This window comes from Centroberyx affinis, unplaced genomic scaffold, assembly GCF_046629955.1.
Source record: "Centroberyx affinis isolate AG114_WGS23_722 - 3 ecotype Tasmania unplaced genomic scaffold, CSIRO-AGI_Caff_v1 ptg000025l_1, whole genome shotgun sequence".
Lineage (NCBI taxonomy): Eukaryota > Metazoa > Chordata > Actinopteri > Beryciformes > Berycidae > Centroberyx > Centroberyx affinis.
The window spans coordinates 284-19,674 of record NW_027278739.1 but is presented as its reverse complement, the minus strand read 5'-3'; positions in this window follow the sequence as shown (position 1 = coordinate 19,674).

Below are 19,391 nucleotides of genomic sequence, written 5' to 3'. Positions count from 1 at the left end.
TAATATCAGTAAGCTGCGCTAAATCTAGGCTGGAGTTGTTCATTTCCCGGCTGAATAAGCAGGCTTTAATTGGACTGAGGGGAGAAGCAGGGAAGGCTGAATGGGAGGTGGAGGTCTGAATCGACTCAGAGGAGCCCACACTGAGTTTAGGAGGAGAACAGTTTAGTATGGCAGAGTATGTGAGGAGATTCACACTGTAATCACTGCTGCACGGCTGTATCATGCAGCATGGCAGGGCGATATGTGACAGACAAGACAAATATATGGCTGTATTCCTCTTTGTGTAAATGAAATTAAAGTAATAATTCAGCAACATGAGGAACTCGCAGGTTACCATGTTTACCAAGATGGCACATCATCAGTAAATACATAAAATTAGTGAGTCGTCTCGAACCTCCTGACCCGCACTATGGCATATCAACCACTTAGTCGACCCCATTAGCCTCCAAAAACCCTCACTGCCCATGGAGAGACGTGAGCTAATTGCTATTGACCAACACGTTTAGCTTGTGTGGAGTTTCCCACTCAGCATCAGCACTATGTGAAAGGCAGTCAATGTGATGGGATCTATACCGACCTGTACATGTGGTCGTGTGTGTGTGTGTGTGTGTGTGTGTGTGTGTGTGGTGGAGCACAAACGGAGACTGCAATGGTCACTAATGGTTAGATCACACCTACAGTTTGTTTTATATGGTGCAAACCATCGTGGTGTTCATACCAAATAACACATGAAGAAATAGCTGGAGTCCAGTTCAGTTCAGTCCAGACTTCATTTTGTTCTGCTCGGCTTTCCAAGCATGAGGAACTGCTGGCTATCAGATGTCAACATCCATCTCCTTATACCCACAAACCCTTGCGTTTTTGGGGTTGTTTCCTAGTTTGTTCAGATTATGTTGTCACTCCTAACAAACAGACTCACATTTGTTTGAATGTCATTGTTGTCACCTGGCCAAATGAACTGAACTAAAGGTTTAATGTTCCAGAGTTTGAATAAACCTTAATTTTCTTTAGAGGCTGATCAATCAACCATCCAACCATCTGTGTTGAACAAGAGGTTTTCCTCCCCAAAGCAAACCCTTCATATTTCTGTATGCATCTTTTATTCCTTCCTTCTCAGTGAGTCGACACAGATGAAGACAGATGAAGCAGCAGGCAACGGTCATTAAAAGGTCATTAAAACAGTCGCTGGAGTTAAATCGCGGCGCAGGTTTTAAGATCCGGGGTCGACTGGATCGCACATCCGGCCGATCGTGAATATCTCCTGAGAGGGCAGCTGAGTCGCCGAGCGTCATGAATTATCTGCTGGGAAACAATGAGAAGCCAGAGCGAGCATCCTCCTGTGATGAAGAGGAGAAGTTTGTATTTTGCCATGCATGAAGCCTTTAATGAACCAGCACATCTTGGCTGCCGTCATATTTGGAAAGAGAACTTACAACAGAAGAAGAGCAAGCAAGAGATTAAAGAGAGAGAGAGGCCGTGTGTGTGTGTGTGTATGTGTGTGTGATATTTCCTCCTCTCATCTGCCGGGTTATTTTAATCAGATCCGAGGCAGATTTAGCAGTCAAATGAGAAAAAAATTGCAATTAGAGCATTGTGTATGATGGGATCTCATCTGTTGCAGAGTGAAGCAGCTCACATAAAGGACATGAGACTGCACCTTGCCCTGGTATGAGGGATTTTCTAATTGCGAGCATTTTAGTCTTTACTATGGAGGTGATTATCATGCATGGCTATTCTTCGGGAAACCAATAGATACGCTCATGAAGCCTTAGGGGGCTTCAGGAGGAGAATGACTCCATTCATTTTTTATGGAAGCTGGCCATAAAACGACAGCTGTAATGAATGTTGACGATGGACATGCAGCATGTAGCAGGTAGATGAACACCGCTAGAAAACTCACTACAACCTCTCTGCACAGAACACAGCTGCATGCTGGATAATAATTGATAATATTCTGTTGAAATAGGTTTATCCACACCACCTTGACAGCGTTAATAATTGATATCAGTATTTTATTTCCATCTAATCACACCTTTGGCTCTAGTAAATGTCAAACAGCCGGCTGTAATCAGTCTTTCAGCCCTTGCTCCGCACATACGCATGCCCACAGACACACATTCTTTACGCAGAAATGCACAGCCATGCATTAACACACATGCACTTTAATGTACACGCAGACATAAACCTGTGCAACCTAGGCTGGAGTTGCTGATAGCTGATATTTTGTGCTGATTCAATTTCTTTGCCAACAAAATGACAAGTATTCAGTGTTTCCTCTCAGAATTATATTGTCAGGATGGAAAAGTCCCCTGAACCAGCATTGAGACCATCATGGGACACTAAAACTCTCCATTGAAACTCACACTAATGAAATTATTTTAGTGTTAGCAGCTCTTTCTAGAGAAGCTCTGGGATACATTGCTGCCTTTAAATGGAGAATTCATTTACAAAAACTACATTTGAAAAATTAACTAAATAAATGAAATATGTAAAAAAAATACAATTTCATATATTTCACATTCGGTCTAACCCAGCTGATTCTGCTCATTAAGCACAGTTGAGAACATTTAGAGGTTATATTGGTAGAATCAATTATACAACAAACCCTATGGCAGTGGCAATATTCTTGTCATTGCTCCCATCTGCACTGGGATCCTGCCGAGTTCACTGAGGCTGGCTGCTGATGCTACTGCATGGAGCCGCTGTCATTACATCAGTCTCTAGGGCGGCTGTTTGATTGGGGGCGGATGGGGGGTGGGGGGGTGGGGGGTTATCAGTCGATGCAGGCAGTGATATGGCGCACTATATATGGCTATATATGGAATACGCCATGCATTAGGTAAGTCACAGTATTACACACTGTAATCCGACACTGGGGACCAGGGAGTAGGGTTTGACGGATGGGTTTGAAGGCCGATGCTGATATTTTTCAATAGCCAATAGTTTGAGCTGCTATTCATCATCTTTTTGACTATTTTCATGCCAAGAAAAGCTACAAAATTGCCAATATTCAGGAGGTTCTCCAGGATTTCATTCTTGTATGGAAAAGTGACACTAATGCTCTCCACTGAAACCTGTAGTAATAATAATAATAAAGATAAGAACGAGACATATTCATGCATACTTGTGTGAAATCTGATCAAAATGTCTCATTAGAATCAATTCAGGTTAAGGGCTTCACATAGACAACCAGTGTAGTATTGATGAAATCAAACAAACTGCATCATAACATAACATCAGAGGTGGACAATACTGACTGGCTGGTATCTGATTTTCCATAGAAAGACCAATAATGGTCAATATATCAGCAAACATCGGTCTAACCCTACTACGGAGCCAAGGCACATCAACAGATCCCAGATTCTAAAATGGCTTACGATCAAAGTAACTTTTGAGAAGTGATTTAAAGATGATGCTGACTCTGCCTTGGAGCCCTGATGGCAAAAGCCTGGTCACCTGTAGTCTGTAGCCTGAGGAGCTCAGAGTTCCCTGATATTCGATGACTTCTCCAGAGAATTTGTCAAATTCCCCGACCTTCCCTGTCTGGGATACACCTCTCAAAATTCCATTATATTCCAGAAATTCCAGGACCAGTGGGAACGTTGATCTGTAGTTACGCAAATCATTCAAAAGCCAGTAAGGGCATATCAGACATTAAGTAATTGTAATATCTGCTCTCTCTCTCTCTCTCTCTCTCTCTCTCTCTCTCTCTCTCTCTCTCTCTCTCTCTCTCTCTCTCTCTCTCTCTCTCCCTCTCTCTCCCTCTCTCTCCCTCTCCCTCTCCCTCTCCCTCTCTCTCTCTCTCTCTCTCTCTCTCTCTCTCTCTCTCTCTCTCTCTCTCTCTCTCTCTCCTCCTCTCTCTCTCAAACACACACACACACTCACTCAAGGACAAATGGGGAGAGTCAGCCTACAGTATTAATGTTAATGATAATTTTAATGTTCAAGGGACTGGTCTCTGTGTGCCTCGGAGCGGAATACACATTTCATTTTCTCACTTATCTTTTATTAAATGAGGTGGACTCATTGAGATGGAGATCTCTGTTTCAAGAGGCAGCTGAGAACAAATGACTTTCATATGCAGTAGATGACAGAGAAAATGCACAACACAGTTCAGTCAGGCAGTCAGAAACATAGATGTCATTGCTTTAAAAATCACTGAGGAAGAGGAGAAATTATATTTTGCTTTGCAGTCTGTTTCATTTACAACAGGAGAAACCAACTAACTAATTAAACCAACCCGTCCTGTCATCTGGCACCATAATTACTGGATTTAAAAGACAGGGTGAGCTTCAGCAGTAGAGTCTTATAGATCATTATAATACAATGTAATGTAATTCACTTGCTATGCTGGTCACTGCCCAGCCTGGGAGGAGGGCTTGGCTGCATAATGTTGCTGTTATTGGCTGTTTGCCTGGGCTCTAAAAACTAATAAAAACAGTAAGCATGAGAGTTAGAATATACTGCAGCACTGCAACACATTGTTAAGTGTCCTGCTAATTGGATTGATTTATCTCATTTATCTTATTTATCTCATTATCTCACACACATATCGATACTGTTCACAGTCTGGCACAAATTCGTTTGATTTTGACTTTGAAAGTTTGAATTTGTGCTCTTGGATAATGTCGTCTGATAAAACTTTCCATGCAGGGATAAATACTGGTCAATTAAATGATAATGGATAATGGATAAACAAGCCCAAGCCTCACTGAAGATGGATAAAGGATGGAAAATATAGTTGTTTTTAAGGTAGCTAGTTGTTTTGTATGCTCTGAAACAGAATTCCAACTAAAATGTAATGAACAAAAGAAAATGCCAAACATCTCTTCTGCACAATCAATTACACCAAAGGAAAGGACAAAGTTTAGATGCATTATTGGTGATAAGCCCCTTAGAAATAAAAGCTATGAAAAGGTGGGATTGAAAAAGAGTCATATTCAGTTAAACTCATGGCAGGCTGCTGCACAGAGCCGTATAATTAACTTCAAAACATCAGGTACTACCGGGGAAAAACTTAAGCACTGTAAATAAAGCAGAATGTTTGTCTCTCAGTTCCACTTGATGAAGGAGAACTGTGGTAGTTAAGGAAAAAGAAAATAAATGATATATATGGGGCACAACTGGTGCTGATTTTAGTGGCATGCAGTGTGAATTGCTGTTTACCAGGTAGACTAAGCAAACAAAGGACAGACTTGAGTAATCAGACTATCCTACTCTGATTACTGAATAGTTCTCTTACTTTGCTAAAACTTTACGTAACGGAGAATACTGTAATTTAGAGTTATAGCTCATTTACTACTGTCTATGTCTATATTACATTTGCCCAATCATTTGCAATGCATGGGGTGTGCAATTAGATTTTTTAACATTTATACATTATTTGGCTCTTTTTAAAATACAACCTTTATGGTGTCAACCCTAGTTTGAAATTAACTGCTGTCCTAGCTAACATAGACAGCCTAAATAAAAAGACATGGACGTGACAATAAAGTGTGTAATGATGTTTTTGAGGGATTATTTCCTGGTGGGTGTCCTAGGTTTCTAGAGCAACCTAGACAATTGGCATAAAACAGGCATAAAGAAAAATAAGATTTTGAAATTCATGTCATTATCAATTCGGTGGAAATGCACATCCGTTTCTTTTGCTACTAGCTGCCCAACTTCACAAGGCTACCGAAATAGCTAGACAACAACCAGGCAATGCAAACTAATAATACTGTTGCTGGTGGATGGCTTTTAAGCATAAAATGAAAGTTTTATGTTACAGTTAGTTAACTTGATGTTACCTTGTGATACAGATGCAATTTATAATAACCAATTGCAATGCTGAAGGGGAGCCAACAAAATGTGTACTCTGTAATGGATGTGATTTAAATGTAGCAAAGTATAACACTTAATTTAAAACATACTTATATAAAATTACTGACTACAAGTACACAAAAAAGCTACTCAAATACAGTAATGAGAGTTAATGTAATTCATTACTTCCACTGTTGGAAATCAGTCTGATCAGGGTGGACTAACTCCTCTGTAAACATGTCAGATGGAGCGGAGAGGTGGAATAATCTCTGTTGTTTTAGGCCAGTCCAGGTTCTCAGTATTTGCCTGCTGGCAAGTCATTAGGATGCTAATAGAGACTTGGAGTGGTGTCCCTCCTGTCTGTCTGACCGGCCATGGTTCATTAGCAGCCCTCTTTGAAGGGGATGAGGGGGGAAGAGTCACCGTCTGACTGTAGCTCATCTTAAAATCACCTCACATCTAGGGCCTCGGTTTAGACCGATATATGGAGCCGATATTGACCTTTTGTTTAATGGGCCGGTCAGTGTTGTCAACCTCCAATATAATGGATATGATGCAGTTTGTTTAATTACATATTTATTATATAATTGATCAGTACTACACTGGTTAGGTATGGAAAGCTAGATTGGACTCTACAGAACTATGCATTATGATTAGTGTTATTACAAAAAGGTTATGATAATTAGGTAATTAATTAGGCTAATTAAAGATGAACAATAGAGTGTTCCATGCAAACAACATGGATTTGTTTACATTCATAATTTCACTTGCACAGACAGAGTATGTTAGACTGCAATGACACAGAAAGTCTATATATCTATCTATCTGTCTGGATCTTTGCATAGGTCTATTCAGTATGGAGGATGTAGATGCTGCGGATGTACTGTAGTGAAGGGGAAAAGAGGGGAAGTTCAGCTTGTCTGCCAGATGGATTCTGGGTCTCCTGTTGTGCGGAGTGGATGCCAACACATACAGATTCACACGGAGACGCACACTCAATTAATGCACTCTCACAAACATACAGTATGCACGACACATTGAGAACTTCCGCTGTTTTCACTTCACCTCATCAAGACTTAGAAGCTTAAAATTGCTGGTGGTTTCAATTTTGTCAAATAAACCAATGAGGCAGCATTAATCCCATGTGCAGATATCGTCCTTTTTCATTGTCTGGCCACTTATACCAAGCACCTGGTTAAGCCTTTGGATGTGCTTAGAAAGGTACTTTTCACTACATTTGTACATTCTTTCTCCCAACTCCAATCACTACAAAGCCCTAGACTGACTGGTACCTCTACCAGTCAGTCTACAAGCTGGTTCTGATGCTCTACTCACATTTTCTACCGGTCCCTCTACTCCCTCTACCAGTTGGTTCTGAAGCTCTACCAGTCCCTCTAACAACTGATTCTGAAGCTCTACCAGTCCCTCTACCAGCTGGTTTTAAAGCTTTACCAGCTGATTCTGAAGCTCTAGTAGCCCCTTTACTAGCTGGTTTTGAAACCCTAGTCCTTCAACCAGCTGGTTCTGACGCTCTGCCAGTCCCTCTGCCAGTCCGTCTACCAGCTGGTTTTAAAGCTCTACATGCTGATTCTGAGGCTCTACCCTACTAAAGCTCTACCAGCTCGTTCTTAAGCTCTGCCAGTCCTTCTACCAGTCTGTCTACTAGCTTATGAAGTTCTACCTATCCCCTACCTATGGTTCTAAAGCACAGCCAATGCCTCCTCTAGTCCCTCTCCCAGCTTTTTCTGAAACTCTACCAGTCCCTCTACGAGTCCATCTGAGGCTCTGGTCACAAATGGCAAATATCCATCCATCTGGCCCAACCAACTTATCGCAAAACAAAAAGAAAAAATTACATCATATACTGGACAGAAACTTCAAAATCTCAAAGGAAACAATAGTTCTAAACAGAGAGAGTAATGCTGGCAGAATATTTAATGACCGTGACTAACAGAAGGACAGGTGGCTAGGCTGAACATCACTTCTTACTACACTGTGAGAAATATCAAGAAATATGAGTTACGGACTCTGTATTTGTGTGGTGAAAAGATTTTAGCTGCAAAATATGTTGATTGTTGTCACGCAGTAAGGTAAATGGGGCAACAACACTGAATGAAGAATAATACTGTTGATAGCTAATCTGTTAAAATTTAGATTTGTCACCCTCTGCTTTGGCAATGTATGGGATCCCCATGTAATGCCAATAAAACACGCTTTCAATTGAATTGACAGAGACAGAGACAAGAGACAGAGGTAGTGGAGGCGGGGAAGTGAGTGAAATGATGTTCAGAGTCAGCAGGCCAACATGAGTAAAGACACAATCAGCATAGAGTGAAGTCTCAGGGCTGCCAGCCCGCCTGAGGCCGATGACCAATCCTCCACTCAGGCTGATGAACAGCGCTCCTCCTCTCATTTCTCCCTGCACAGAAGCCTTGACACCTCACAAATCTCCCTTCATCTGCTGCCGACACACACACACACACACACACACACACACACACACACACACCCCCAAACCGAACTCAAACACAGACACATGCTCCTCTCATGGGAATATTGATGAATATCAGTTGTGTATGGCAAGGTGTGGCACCCACAATACCTTAGCCTTGGTGAATCTAAATATGATCTTGTAATTTTTAATATTATAATGGAGAGGGGAAAAAAATGGGGGAATGCTCACACTAGCATCAGCGGCCCAGATTGTCGGGAGAGAGCGAAGATGATTCGGAGGCGGAGGAGGGCAGCAGTAGCCGTCACGGTTTGCGTCTGGGGAGCGCAGTTTCTCCAAGTTAAAACTTATAAAGAACTACTCACGGTCTACCACTTCCCAGGAGAGACCGCGTGGGCTCGCCATGCTCTCGATCCAAAAGGACTTTGTATCCAAATTGGATTACACAGACATTGTTTCTAAGTTTGCTGCAAGAAAAGCCAGGAGGGCAATTATGCTCACATAATTCTGCTGCTTTTATTTGGTGAACATATCTAGATTCATGTCAATAATAGTGTGTGATTATTCAATGTGGGGTATGACTGCTGTATAAATCATAAACCCTAATATAAACATGGTTGTAAGCTAATCTTAATAGTAGTAACTATAGTATTCTATGGTCCAGTATCTATCAGCGGTACAGCGTAGACTAGGCTAGGTCACAGTGGAAGGCGCATATAATATATTATAATATAATATAATATAATGTCTTCTCAGTGATCAGTCATTGCTTCACTTTGTCCCCAGAAATGTAATTGGTATATAAGCAGGCTTTGGTGTCAAATGATATTATATGCAGGGACTTTGGTACAATAGAGCAAAGACATACAGGGGAAACAGAAGGTGTAGAAACCCCTTAAAACCTTGAGGATGAAAAGTTTAAAAAGTTTTATGATTGTAGCTCATAATCAAGCAGCGCCTGTGACATTATGGCGCACTACAGATGACGAGAGATTTGCTGATATCTTCACACTCTGTATGAACAGCTTCCACAGCCAACTCCTCCCCTCCCCTTCCTGGTCGCCTCCCCCCTATAAACTGGCCTCAGATCAGGCATGTTGAGAGGAGAGATCCTCTTCTCTCTCTGATGGATGAAAGCTCTATTGAACAGTCACCTTGGGAGGGTCCTCACACATGCAAAAGGCACACACACATGCATGCACACACACACACACACACACCCACACACAGTGTCAGAGAGACTTCTGCTGAGTTGCAATAATAGGGTTTCATGGCTACTGATGGGATTTATTAATAAGAACCCCAGGCAATCACACACACACACACACACACTGTTACCAGTGTTCATTCGCCATTACGCTTATTTCTTTTCCAACTTATTAACCTTTGTTCTCTCCAAAGATCTATGCGACAGCCGTCTCCCCGTCTTCTATAACGCTGAAACTATTAGACATGAGAGAAGAAGCTACAGCTGGAATGAAAAACGCAAAAGCATGACAGCTTCGGCGTCAGCATCTAGTTTTTCATCAAAGCACAACATTAAACCAGATCACTGACAAGATGAGATGCTGTAGCGGCTGTAACGTTCCACATCCAGCCATCCGTCATTTCCTTTTTTTTGCAAACCGTACACACCTTCCACTTCCCCTCAACCTGTCAGGACACCTACTTACAGATTTACATTATAAATAACTGTCATAAAATGGATTAGTTATTAATAGATGTCCTGTCCTCATGGATGGATATACACATAGATACACAGCACTAATAGGAGACAGGATGAGATGTTCACTCCACATAATACTTTAACAGCCAGTTGAAAAGTACAGCCGAGCACGGTAACAAGGTAATATTAACCAAAGACCCATTAGCATTACATTAAAAACCAATTTGTGTCATGAAGATGGAATGGGTGTTGGATATTGCTTTTAGTGATAAAACACCAGGGTGCAGCAGAGATGGAGAGTCATGGCAATATGATATCACACACAAACAAGGGCACACATGTAAACAAATAGACACAAGCACACAGAAACACAATCTACTGTATACTACACTGCTATACTGCACAGTTATACACAGTAACTCACTGTTGTCCAGTGTTGGTGGCACCTGAACCCCATTAAGCCTCTCCTATCTGAGTTTTGGGAGTTTCATTGCTTCATGAATCTTGTAACACCAAGTATATTAGAGGAATGCTTTACCACAACAAGATCTGTCCTAGAGGGAAATACTTTTATTCATTTATCTAAGGTACCAATTTAAAAAAACAAAAAAAACAAAAACAAAAAACCTTGTTAATACCTTAGAAGTATTGTATTCCACACAAATGCAAATAAGTGCATTTTTCAATACTGCGTGAGATACTGTACATTCTTGTGTAGCAGCTGATACTGTAATAACAGAAGGATAATGTAATAATTCAAAATATATATAAAACATCCCTCTAAATGGACACAGCTATTTTACCTGGGGACTTCATAACGACCCAATATAAGACACTGGATCAGCCATTTAAGTCTGCATGTTTATTGCAGGAGGATGACTGACATTTCGACTAAGCAGCTTCCTCAGACTCTGTTGTTTAGATACTGGCAAGCATCAAATCCCTCTTTCTCTTTTTTTTTTTTTTAACTTGGTTGGAGGGCATTGGATATGTATTTAGGATCCCTCTAAATGGGTCAAAAATGTAAGAAACATCTTAACACCATCTTTTTATCAGGAAAAAAACATTACAATATCAGTATAAAATTGTTATTACATCATCTATTAAGGTTTCATAAAATTTGTTGACTCATTTAAAAGACGTTTTTATTCCATTTTGACGAGTTATTACATTATCCAGCAGTTATTATAGTATCAGTTGCTGCCTTGTAACTCCATGGTCTTCAGATACTGAGACATTAATAAAATCTGCTCCTTTTGTGGAAATAATCATGAAGTGGTCTATGTCTTCTGGGGAAAACATAATACTCATGTTTTTAAATGTTAGAAATAATTCATAGCATTTCTTGCTGAAAGATATAATTTTTTACTAGTCCATTGAAAAATGTGTTAATTTCATTATCCTTGCCACTTTATCTACACACATTTTTGAAGACATTACCAAAGCTTGATGTTTTTCTGATACAATTTGAACGAAAAATGCTGGGATAGACTCCAGACCCGCTAGTGACCCTGAATAGCACTAAGCCGGATGGAAAATTAATAAATGCATGAAAAATCCTACTTTCAACTAATTTTTTTTCATGTTTTGCTTCGTTTGTTCTTTCATATTCCTGCAGGGTTTTTTGTTTTGTTTTTCCTGTTATGTCTGTGATCTTTTCTTGCTGCTGAATCTTCTGTCATTGTGATGCACTTTATATTTCTCACTAACAAAAAAAAAAAAAACCCTCCTCTGTATATTCTCCCATTGTCTGTCAGTAAACGTTCCATCAGCACAGACAGACATTCCCTGCTGCAGCACTGAAGAGGGACTTTGGATGTTTACCCGAAGCTGAACAAAAGCAAGCTGAAAACTAAACTTCCTCATCTATACCATGATTAGTTTATGCATTGCAGCGGCGTAGTGGCACTGTACCAACTCTCCAGGGAGAACAACCTTCAAGAAACTTTCTCAGACACGGTGACTCCTCTGAAGATCCTCACCACTGCAGAGACAACAGCTGAATCTGGAAGGTGCTTTTGAACACTCGGATGAATCAAGGACATCCTGAGGAAAAGCATCAGCATCAACCAGGATCACCTCAAAGCACTGGCCATGCTGTCCATGGAGAGGAAGCTTGTCCAAGACATTCTAGACTTCAACAACCGAGTCACTGAAAGAACTGACTTCCATGTACAGAAAATAAACCGCCTGGCTCTTTGACACTGCTTGGTTCACTGTAGTGACAGTGGAAAAGGGCTGTTCAACCCAAACAGAGTGGAGCTGCCTTCCACCCTGTCCTTCCCCCTCTGTACTGATGAATAACAGAGGAAACTCCCCTTATATAACCATAGTGTTACTGTTAGCCCCGCTTGCTTCTGTTCAGCCACACAGGCACATAATGATTCTTATTCTTTCCTTTGATTTATATATGCGGGGAAGGAGGTCTACCTCGACTGAATAATGACCCACTTAAAAAGTGTGATGGAGCCTGTAGCAGCCTTTATTCACACTCAGATAGATGAGGAAGTAAATTACGTTTTCAAACTTGATAAATTGTTTTCTTAGATCAATCAGAAAGCACCACGGAAATCATGCATAGGGGAAGCCATAGCCATCATGCATATACAGTATCCTCCATTAGTACCAGAGCGGCCGCTGCAGCCAATTCTTTTTCAAATTATGTTGAGTTCGTTTCTCTCAAAATACTGGTTTGCCAGTCCCCTCTTTGTGCCCTCTGACTGTGGGAAACAGAACAAAAGCTTCTGAGCAATACCTTTTGGGGGCATAACAACAGTGCATGCAGTTCAGGCAAGACCAATATATCACTTTGCCAATATGTTGCACCGATATTGGGCTTTTATTAAATATTGGCCAGTCAATGTCCACCTCCAATATGATGGAGGTTTGGTCTAAGGGTTACATTCAACCAATGCAGTAAAAATGGCAACTTACATCTGTAGTGCAGCTATGTACTTGAAGGTATATCATAATTGGACATGACTGAGAGTTAAGGCCAAAGCCAATCTGTGGCAGTGGCCGCTGGACTGAATCACCTAAAGTACCTTGGAATAAAAGCTGCGCAAAGAAAAGACTGTTTGTGTATAGACTGTAAGACTCTGCTCTAGTGTCCTACCATCCCCAGCTTTCATCCCAGAAAATCGTAACAATCCTGGGATAATGTAGTCTCCTCTACAGGGCAGAGACCACAACACTTCACCAGCCTTCAACAGCATCAGGAACTGCATGAAATGGTGGAAGCGCAGGCTGAGCTCCGCTGAAGAGTCTGCTGCAGCCATCCAGCACCTCTCCCTGGATGCTTCACCTTTGCCAGTCATAGATATTGCCAACAGATGACCAAGAGGCATTGATGATGAGGCTGCTGGCTGCCCCTTCACCTACGTGCAGCAGCTCCTTGACTCCTGTAGACGGTGGCTGCAGCCGAGGGTTTTCCACCTATGATATTAGGTACAGATTGGCCTGGGTTCAAAAAATGAATTAGAGATTGCACAGGGGAGTGTTCATGACAGACAGGGTGGCGTTTGATCTGCACAGAGCCCAGCAGTGATGTGGAGATCCTGGCAATCCCTCCCACACTCTCCAAAGAGGATTTTATCCTTGAGCAGTCTTATATGTGAGCCTGAATCTTGCACAAACCTACCTGTACTAGTGTGTGATTAGATACAGACTGTACAAGGTGAGTCACAAGAAATTAAGAGGATGGCTCCTAAAAGTCATCAGGAAATGCTCATCATACCCAATGGCTGGCAATTAGAAAACTGACCGGACGTTTACGCTCATGTGGTGTAGGTGGTGCACTACCCATTACGAATGCCAATTAACCAACACCCTGAAAGCACCTTTGCACCCTCTCCCTTTGATCAAGGTCCCCCTTCGAAAGATTTGGCAAGGACCTCTTTGACCTGTAGACCGCAGTGCACAGGGTATCGCTTTGTGTTGGTCATGGTAGGTTACGTAAAATAATATCCCTAGGCTGCAGTCTGCATATCTGTTGCAAAGACTCTGTCTCATGTGTTGGAATCCCAGAAGAGATTCTGACCAAAGCTTCTGAGGTATTTTATGTCACAAACACTAAGCGGGTTGCTGGGCATGAAGTCAGTTCGATCTATACCCAGAGAGATGGGCTGGTTAGGGCTTTCATAGAACTCGGAAGGCAATGAACTGTTCGTGCACCAACATATTCAGAATTGGACAAATGATTGGATGCTCTGTTGCACTGTAGGAGGTGCCTGAGGCCTTCAAGCGGTTCTCCCTTTTAAGCTACTCTGTGGCTCTGTGGACCACATTAAGGAAAGCTGGGAGGAGGGTCTGAACAACAGAAAAAACAAAATTCGATAAATTTGGAAGCTGTGAGCAAAATTCCATTCACTGGGTCAGATTGCACTGGAGAATTTGCTTCAGGCGTAATATGGTCAACAGTGCCTGTGTAACTGAGGAACCCCAATGAGAGAGTTTGCACCAGAGATAAAGTTCTTGTATTGCTTTTAGGCCTGCCAGGTTGCACTAACTAGTAGGAGCCAACTCAATTGTTTGTCTGAACACAAAAAATGTGAAAAGACAATTCTGGTAGAATTGAAGGCAAGAGTCTCACAGTGACTAGTGTGGTCCCATTATAAAGACACCATCTGGTTCTGTGTGTTCTCCTGCAAAGTGATTACGGTGTCAAGCTTGATGCCTACCCAATGCCCAATGTTGACAAACTCCTGGATCGTTAGCTGGTTAGCTGGGATCGGTTTGCTCGATTTTATTAACATTGGATTTAACCATGGACTACTGGCGGACTGCTCAGTTCCACACCATCATAAGACAGAATACACATATTCCTATCAATATCGTTCCTATATCAATATTTATGACCACTCTCTCCCAAACCTTGAAAACATAAACACAAAGCTCTAATCTGTGATATCCCTAATCATCCTGTGCTATCACAATGTCTATAAAGTCTGTAATCCAACTAATTACTCAAACTATTTTTTTATAATCAACAGTCTTTCTCCATCTACATCATTTCTTTGAGCTTTATTATAACATGTCTCATTATCTCTACTATAGCTGAGAATGACTGTTTACAGATTTGGGATATGTGGGAGATCATAACATTTAAGATTATTACACCTATGGACCTGCAATATTCTATTTTCAGATAGGAAAGATGAGTTGGTGTGTCATCAACATTGTTCTTCTATCTGTGAATAAACAGGTAAAAACATAGTAGCATCACATTAAGAATGTATGGACTGATTTCTCATGATAATGATTTCCAGATAGAGCATGATGTTCTGGAATATGAATTATTGTGCGAGATTTTTATGCAAAACTGTGGGGCTCTGCCTGCAACAGAGCAAATTTGCATTCATCACACTATGGATATGTGTGTATGTGTGTGTGCACATTTGTGTGTGTGTGTGTGTGTGTGTGTGTGTGTGTGTGTTCACAACAGTGATTGACAGGGGGCTTTGTGGCCCCAGACCAGTATGCAGCAATAACTCTGAAATGTTACCTGTCACTGCACACTGTCACCAGCGGCAATATAAGTCACTCATAGATCTCTTTATTAGCAGGTAGGGAGTGGGAAGATGAGGGCTAGGAATGAAGAAACAGGAGAAGAAAAGCGACAATAGCAGATAAAAAAAAAAGACAAAAAGGCTGAGAAGAGCAGTGGAAGAATAGCTGAACGAGGCCACGAAAACGGCAGTTACGTAACGAGGAAACTTTACCGTCGCATTCGGCTCGATATACTGTGCCGTTTGGCCATGAAATGAGCAGAGGCCTTCACTCCTGTCTCGAGGTGAAGAGGAAATGCCATCTTAACTGTCTAACAGCCTCTTCTGCAGCTGAGGCAATGCTGCAACGGACAGTCGATTTACCGTCTCCTGCGCTGAAGCATTACTGTGGCGCTGTCTGAAACGGCAGCCTTATCCTACACAGAAATGGGGAAGCAGGGAGCGGCGTGGAATAACATTTAGCCACAACATCCACAGAAAGGCCACAGCTGCCACTTCCTCTGTGACAGCCTATACATCTTTCACACAACAACAGCGCTTCATTAATCCTGCACCACATCCCCCCATACAGCCGGATTAAGAATGTGACTTCACGCAGGGTATTTATCGCAGTCAAGAGATTCCACCCAGTTCACGACACAGCAGAAACTTTGACTCCACTTTGTTCAGGCTGTTAGAAGAAAACCGTATGAATGAAACAGTTTAGTCAGCAATCCAACCGTCCAAGTTACAGTATGCAACTTTTTGCCTTGGGATAGGAAGTGTATCGTGAGTCCCGCCCTCCTCCACCCTCAGTTGGTCAAGTTCCCGCCCCAACACTTGTCACTCATCTTGATGAGGTGTCATCTAGCCTGAAGATGAGGTAACCGGCGTCCGTAAAGCCTCCACAGAACGCAGCCAATCTGCATTAAAAAAATGTTTTATGTTATGTAATGTTCACCATGTTTTTCAGCAGGTCTTATCTGCTGCATGTTTAGCTTCACTGGCTTTTCTTTTCTTACTGCTTTCCTCCATTCTTCACCTTAATAGCCACAACCAGCTCACTGCTGGCCACACCCATACAACACGCTCACAGCAAATGGTGTACACCCCGAAACGTACCAACATCCCTGAAAAGCCATTTCAGGCAAACGGGGGGATTTAGGACATGCACACATACTGATAATGTATAATATATCCTTTTTATTTATTGGTATTTTAATGTCAAACATGTTGCAGCCTTAAGCTCAGGGAGCCAGTTAAAAACTATAGGAACATGACAGGGCCAGTTGGCCATTCTGATATGCTGTGGTTGAGTTATATTAAAATACATATGAGAGGATCAGGAGGAAACCAACCTCTTTGTTGTCATTGTGAAGGTGGAGGCTGTCGTTTGTTTTTGCTCTGTGTCATAGGCCATCTGAGACCAGACACTGATTATAAAGCCTGGAATAGCACATTGTAACTGAGAGAATGCGTCACGTAGCTCAAACAACCCAAACTATTGTGACTCAGTATGGAGGAAAAAGTTGAACAATCCTGCATGGGAAGGATAAACTTACGGTCAGTGATGTTTAAGATGGCTATAAGTGCTTGAAAGCAGTTTTTGAAACCGCTCTCTGCAACAAATACATATTCTTTTGAAGGTCATACTTGAGAGGCGGACAATACTGTTCACATTGCAATAATAGGGCGTTTTAAGACTGCGTCTTCACAAAAATAAAGTGCTGATGCACTCCGGGGAGCTGAAAGGAACATGAATTTAGCTGACCAGCTGTTTGAAGTGGACCTGTATCTTGGCTCCCTCAGGTATAATTACGACGGGTAAACACAACCACACCAGACCCAGTAAGCAAATAATCCATCTTTACTGGATGAAATGAGAATACAGTGTTGACAGGGCTGTCTGCTCTCTACAGGAGTGCCTACATCTGCAGAATTCAACTCAGACTCCATGAAGAAATATTACTGTGCCACTTTCCATCTGTCCCATCACAGTGTATTTATCAACCTGCAGACACATGAAACACGGATATGCTTACTTTAGACGCAATAGGGCAAAATAAAGAGGGTGGTAGTGCTGTTTTACAGCGGACCACACAGTGATTATGTAATAGCAGAAAGTGGCTGCACTGTTTAAAATGGCCACAGGGTGGCAAACCCACTGGGTGCACCACTGACCCAGTAGGGGTTTATGGATGTGACCAGTGATATTGAGAAAGTGGAGGTAAACAAGCCGATGTAAGTGTGATTATACAGCCTCCTTGGGGATTAAGCATTGTGGCAGCCATTAAGGCCTCAGCATCCCAACAAGCTTTTTGTCCCTGCGTCACGCAGAAAGGCACACACACAGATGCACAAACGCACACATGGTTGCAAGCACACACACACACACACACACACACACACACACACAGACAGACACACATTTCGCGAGGTGCCATCTGGAGAGTGAGATCACCCTGCGATAGTGCCGAATGATTCCTTACTGCACCATTTGGGAGGAATGATTAATTGCTCTCCTCGGTTAAAGCAGCTCTTTAAGAGAACACTGCACACCAATTTTCTGCAAGAGGAAAGACAAACAAAAAATTCATTAATCCAGGTCTGGCTATCACGACTGTCTCACACACACACACACACACACACACGCGCACATACAGAGACTCGCTCGCTGGCATAATACATTAAAGAATGAGACAGGCCTATTACTGGCAGGCTCGTTCTGTTTGTTTCTTCTACAGTAGGCCAATCAAAGTCAATGTTTTTGTCCTCCATGTAACCTCAGAGTTATGCAAGCTTCAGAGTTTGGAGTTTGAGTTAACGCAGCAGAATATAAGACCATACACATTGCATTGCATTGAAATGAAACTATAACACCTATTGAAATGCAACAGATCTCTCTTGTCACATTAACACTGGCAGGTGACATTGTTGGTGTCATTATCATGAGTCATTATGCTCATGAAGAATAAGTTTCTTTTCTCTGATCATGGACGTAGGTACTGCACTGCTACTATATATACTATTAATCCACTGTGCTTAAAGCTGCAATAAGTAATATTTTCACTGTCCCATAGCACAAAATTATGGTAATATAACTGCAGGAGGTTGATAGGATTGTTGATCAATACTCAACTCGACTAATCATAATCACCCCCCCTCCCTCCCCTCCAGCACCTACTGGCATTTTCAACAGCTTTCAATCTCTGCTCTAATTAGCCAGCTTGCTCCTCTCGTGAAGAAGGGGGGGGGGGGGGGTTATCAATGTTGTTGCAGTTCCGACTGGTCGCCAATAGGGGTCAATAGAGGTCAATAAAGGTCAATAAAGGTCATAGATTACTTAATACCCTTTTAAGCATATTACAAAATTCTTCTTCATTCAAAGAATAAATGAAGAGAGATTTAACCATCGATAGAGGTATGGAATAAAAGCACTCTCCATCAGGACAGTGCTTTTATACCATAACTCTAAAGTGTGTGTGTGTGTGTGTGCGTGTGTCTGTGTGCGTGTGTGTGTGTGTGTGTGTGTGTGCATGTTCTGGCAGGGCTTCCATGTGCTGTCCTCTCTGTGGTATCTGCTCCTCGTTACCAACTTGTGATTGGAGGTATTAAGGCAAACTGCCCTGTGGCAAGTCTCCATACACCACCACATTCCTCCACATCCACTGTAATGTCCCCCTTTATCCACACACACACACACACACACACACACACACACACACACACACACACACATATTGACAGTACAGTGTTAGGTTCTCTGAAAAGGCCATTGATTGAAAGAGAGATACAGTAGCGATTCAATTTATTGCCTATTTCTTATCAAATGTTGAAACAGGTATTTGGCATTTCAGTGAGATTCTGACATTCACTCATGGATGAATGTTGGATGGCAAAAGCCTGTATTTACATCAGACTTACTCAAACCTCTATTCCTATTAAATATAAACCTATTTTCACTTTTAGAGTTAATATTCAACAA